We start from the raw sequence: 6289 nt of genomic DNA on the forward strand, positions 1-6289 counted from the left end.
CATGTAGTTATCACTTTTGCCTTATAGCAGGGCGCTCCATCATGCTGGAAAAGGCATTGTTCCTCACCAAACTGTTCTCGGATGGTTGGGAGAAGTTGCTCTCGGAGGATGTTTTGGTACCATTCTTTATTCATGGCTGTGTTCTTAGGCAAAATTGTGAGTGAGCCCAGTCCCTTGACTGAAAAGCAACCCCACACATGGATGGTCTCTGGATGCTTTACTGTTGGCATGACACAGGACTGATGGTAGCGCTCACCTTTTCTTCTCCAGACAAGCTTTCTTCCAGAAGCCCCAAACAATCAGAAAGGGGATTCATCAGAGAAAATGACTTTACCCCAGTCCTCAGCAGTCCAATCCCTGTACTGTTTGCAGAATATCAGTCTGTCCCTGATGTTTTTCCTGGAGAGAAGTGACTTCTTTGCTGTCCTTCTTGACACCAGGCCATCCTCCAAAAATCTTCGCCTCACTGTGCATGCAGATGCACTCACACCTGCCTGCTGCCATTCCTGAGCAAGCTCTGCACTGGTGGTGCCCCGATCCCACAGCTGAATCAACTTTAGGAGACAGTCCTGGCATTTGCTGGACCTTCTTGGGTGCCCTGAAGCCTTCTTCACAGCAATTGAACCTCTCTCCTTGAAGTTCTTGATGATCCGATAAATGGCTGGTTTAGGTGCAGTCTTAGTATCAGCAATATCCTTGCCTGTAAAGCCCTTTTTGTACAAAGCAATGATGGCTGCACGTGTTTCCATGCAGGTAACCATGGTTAACAGAGGAAAAACAATGATTTCAAGCACCACCCTCTTTTAAAGCTCCCAGTCTGTTATTCTAACTCAGTCAGCATGACAAAGTGATCTCCACCTTGTCCTCATCAGCACTCTCACCTGTGTTAACGAGAGAATCACTGACATGATGTCAGCTGGTCCTTCTGTGGCAGGACTGAAATGCATTGGAAATGTTTTTGGGGGGATTAAGTTCATTTTCATGGCAAAGAGGGACTTTGCAATTAATTGCAATTCATCTGATCACTCTTCATAACATTCTGAAGTACATGCAAATTGCCATCATAAAAAATGAGGCAGTAGACTTTATGAAAATTAATATTTGTGTGATTCTCAAAACTTGTGGCCACGGCTGTATGTATGTATAGATATATATGATAGATATGAGATAATGATGAAGATGATGATAATGATGACGTTGACAACAATGATAATGATGACAATGCCGAGGACATTGACGATGATTACTATTATTAGATTTCTTGTAATTCTTCTTTCAGAAGAACTCATCAGGCGTTTAATTAAATAATTCCACCCTTATGTCGTTGTATAAAGTGATATTAAACATAAAATTGTCATTAAAGCAACCTAAATTACACAATAAACACTTCTTTGTACCTTTCTGTTTCTAGAGTTAATGTTTTTTTATGTGCATGTGATAGATAGATAGATAGATAGATAGATGGATGGATGGATGGATGGATGGATGGATGGATGGATGGATGGATGGATGGATGGATAGATAGATAGATAGATAGATAGATAGATAGATAGATAGATAGATAGATAGATAGATAGATAGATAGATAGATAGATAGATAGATAGATAGATAGATAGATAGATAGATAGATAGATAGATAGATAAAAAATAATAATTTAAAAAAGTAAAACTGATGTTCTATTTTTGCAACAGTGGGTTTTACAGGGTTAAGGGTGAAAATATATTTCCATATACTGGGAATAATGTAGTTGTCCAAAGCAGACAGCATTTGTTTCATAAAACTGTTGGCTTTTACACAGTGAATGTGCTAGCTACACCAAGCTAAACCTAATGCAGTTTAATACACTGCTACAATGTCTATAGAAGATACTCAAGAATTCCCTTTTTATTGCTTTTCTGCACTGAATCATGGTCAATTTATTAGCTTTCTTTATACAAGAATTTACAAAAAATACTCTATCATGTCAAAGTGATAACCATGTTCAAATAATTAATGTCAATGAGTTAAGATATAAAATGTAAAGTAAGTGATTGTGCAAATATTCATGTCCTGTAAAATGACTTACCTAATTCAACACAGGTGCAGCTGGTGCTAGAGGTCAGACAGTTAGTGAAATGAGGATCATCTCATTGCAGTAAATGTGTCTTAAATGATTATGGTGCAAAGACATCTGTATCTGGAAGGTTTGGTCACTGGTGAATCAGTGCACCTGACTATAATTACACCATAAAGCCACAAAAATTTCCAGGTCACTGAACATCCCTTAGAGTACAGTTAAATTCATCATTAAAAAATGTAAGGAAGGTGGCACATGGGAAATCTGCTTAGAGTAGGCACAATCTAAGTGCCTGTATATTAATAAGGGAGGCCACCAAGACACCAATGACTCCCCTGAAGGAGTTAAAAGCTTCAGTGGCTGGGATGGGAGAGATGGTGTGTACAAATGTTGCTGTTCTTCACCCGTCAAAGCTTTATGGGAGAGTTGCAAAAACAAAGCCACTGTTGAAAAAATCTTGACTAGAGTTCACCAGAGGGCATGTGAGAGACTCTTAAGTAAACTGAATGAAGGTTCTTTGGTCTGATGGGACAAAAATTAAACTTTCTGAACATCAGATTAGGCCCCATGTTTGGCAGACATCCAACACTACACATCATCACAAACACACCACACCTACTGTGAAGCATGGTGGTGGCAGCATCATTACATGGGATTCTACCCACAGCAGGCCCTGGAAGGGCCTCTCTCTCTCTCTCTCTCTCTCTCTCTCTCTCTCTCTCTCTCTCTCTCTCTCTCTCTCTCTCTCTCTCTCTCTCTCTCTCTCTCTCTCTCTCTATATATATATATATATATATATATATATATATATATATATAAAATATATATATAATATAATCAGAAATTGAGAGTTGGACTATATCGACATATCGGTTATTGGCAAAAAAGCCATTATCAGACATCACTGATCATAAACGTTCACACCAGTTTGCTCCTCATGTAATGAAAAGTGTATCTGGGAGACCAACAGATGAAGTCTATGCTTATAATGCAGAACTGCTTTTAATTACTTTGAATTTGCTGGTTAATGTTTTTGCTTTGTGTTTTAAGTGGTGGAAAAAGAACATGCAATTATTAAATGCACACAACTCGAGGCTACAGTCAGGAGAAAAAAAGCACAGGGCCTCTTGTTAAAGGAAAGTGTTTCTCAGGGTTGCTGGGAAAGTGACCTTCTTGGTGGGGACTTTAAACTTTGTTGATGAATTGTAATTTAATATTTTTGCATGAAAATCTAAAATGACCCAGTACTCAAATTTTTTATGTATTGTGATGGAACCAATCAATTCAAAGTTTTTAATGGCTTTGTTTAGTATTTTGGCTGTGGCTGTACTATAAGAAATTACACTTGAAGACCTCAGAGTGATTCTTAGTGCAACATTTCACAAATGCATGTAGTGTCCAAAAACTTTTTTCCACCACTGTATTTGGTGTAGATTTCCACTAGAGTTATAACAATTATTCAATTAGTTGTGAAGTTTTAAAATAATCACCAACTATTCTGATAATGCATTCATTGATATGAGTATTTTTTTTAATCACAGGAAAGTCAAAATACTCCGATTTCAGCTTCATAAATGTAAAATGGACACACTTTGTTGTTATACTATCCAGATCGATTTTAGAAGCTGAAACAAATGAAGTCTGAAGTCAACCCAACAAGAGCAGCAGATAAGGCCGCTTTAAGAGAGCGTCTTTGCAGCATCTCTGCTTGGGTCAAGACTGAACTCATGGACGTCGGCTCTGGACGGCTCCTGCAACACCAGTTCAGGGTGTGCAGCAGGTGAAGCCAAATGAAGCCGAGCAGACGTGTTGATTCCTGTCAGCTGATCCATGATTGTAGCTGTTAAATACCCTATTGAGACAGGTGGAGTAACGCATGTGCACACATGTGTTTGTCTGTCTGTTGCACAGCAGGACTTATGCTGTATGTTGCATAAGAGAGTCTCTGGACGGCTCCTGCAACACCAGTTCAGGCTGAGCAACAGGTGGAGCTGAGTACGGCTAAGTAGACATGTTAATCCCTGTCAGTTGATGAGTAATTGTATCTACTGAATACTCAGAGTAAGCCAGTGTGTATACTGTACAGGCACAGGATCACTTCATGTTTACTTTATCACTACTTATTACATAAGAGGAGCTGCTGGCAGTTGCTGTGTCACTTCAGATGTTTCTGAGTTTGTTCAAAAATAATCTGGGCAGGAAAAAAAAATGCTGTTTTCTGCAAACAGAAACTCTATCCCAGTTGGGCACATGTTATCATACCGTGCTTGTTTAAGGGCAGAGGGCAGCAGCCTGAAAAGATTGCCCTACATTTCACTGACTGCTATCGTCTGGTATCTTCGGGGACTACTTGATAACATGTTCTTATACTGTTAAGGTACGGCAGTTATGGATCAAAGGTTTCAGTTCCTGACGATGAACCTGAAAGGGTTTATCAAAGAAGCACATAAAAGACGTTTAGACAAAATTTAAATTCAAAAATTGTTGGTATATTTAACCTGTGTCAGCTGTAAATACCGAAGGTCCAGTTAGTCATTTGCATGTTAAAATCAACTGTACAACTGCTTTGGAATGCATCTTTTTCACAGTTACAGAAAATACCTCGCAGTCCTGTTTATGATCAAAGCACAGTAAAGCATTTCTGCAATTCATTTTCAAAGCCTGATATGCTACAATACAATGCATTTATTAAAATTAAAATAAATACTGTGGCCTACTTATCAGCCTAAGCTCTAAGAAATAAAAGCTCTGGTTTAGACTATTTTTAGTACCGATTGATTCCAGCTCATGTCATTACTGACATGAGCTGGAATAGTAGCATTATTTTATAAAGAAAATGTTCCAGTGTGACTAGAGTGACCCCTGCTGGCTGCTGGTAGATATTACATTTTTGCATCTGTAGGGATGTCCAGGATTCTGATATTGAATGTGCAGAGGGACATGTGGGGACTGTGTCTACCTGAACTTCCGCAAGGCAGCATTTAAAAAAAATAAAATAAAGTATTTTAATCTTCAGTGTTTCTCACCACAATGTGTCTCTTTCACTCACTTATCTCATGTCACCTGGCAGCCACTGAAAGTAGAGTATATATCAAACCTCACACCCTCTGCTCCACTGGATACTGTTCAGAAAGAGATGATGCCACAGATTTAAAGAGAAATTTCACTGCTAGCAAGTAACGTCAAAAAAACAGTCTATTTGTGTAGACAAACGTACAATTATCCTTTAAATTGGGATTTTTTCTGTATACATAAAAACATCAACAAAACTACAATAATAGACAGAATTAACATCCATTATCTACACACCACTTAAGGCCATGGGGGGGTTGGAGACCATCCCAGCCCACTTAGGGTGAAGGCAGGAGACACCATGGACGGGTTGCCAGTCTATCACAGGGCCACATAGAGAGACAAGCAATCATTCTTACATTCACATCTACAGATAATTTAGAGTTACCAATTAACCTCAGCATATTGTTGGACTGTGGGAGGAAGCTGCAGTACCTGGACAAGGGTACCCGACTGCAAGGCAACGGTGCTAACCACCAAGCCAAAATTAACATGCTTACTTTAAAACAACATTAAATGCATAACATAAAACTTCACTGTTAAGAAAATAAAACTAATTTTTTTGTATAAACAAAGGCTACTACAATAATTCATGAAGAACAAAAATCACAAAAAATCCTTTTCTTTAAACAGATGAAACTGCTAAATTTACATACTGTATTACTGTACTGTATTAATTAGAAACAATTAGTGAAAATTAACAGAAAAAGATGTAGTGACTAAATAGTTTCACACAGATGGATTTTAATTATAGAAAATCACAGTATTTTTAAAAGATGATTGCTTTCAGTTATTTTACAGCATTGCCAAAAAGAGTGTCTTTTTAATTTTTTGTTTTCCAGTGTATATAAAGGGAAGATAAAAATTATTCTTTAAATGAATGATCAATGGGCAGAAAAAGGAACATAAGGGGTCATAGTAACAGCGGACAATCCGGGATGCTTTTATATCTTTTTTTCCCATACTGCTACTGCTTGATAGGCTTGTCTCTGGCTTCTATTGAGATTACAAATCTATGAAAAACAATGAAGTACAGCTTGAAGATGAGCCTGGTGAAAGAGTTTCTATAGATATGTGTCCCAATTTATAATTTCTAATAATGAAAAACCTATTTAACAAACAGTGAAATCAACCTGATACAAATAAAAACAAACCTCAC

The sequence above is a fragment of the Amphiprion ocellaris genome, chromosome 12 (genome assembly GCF_022539595.1).
Source record: "Amphiprion ocellaris isolate individual 3 ecotype Okinawa chromosome 12, ASM2253959v1, whole genome shotgun sequence".
NCBI classification, from domain to species: domain Eukaryota; kingdom Metazoa; phylum Chordata; class Actinopteri; family Pomacentridae; genus Amphiprion; species Amphiprion ocellaris.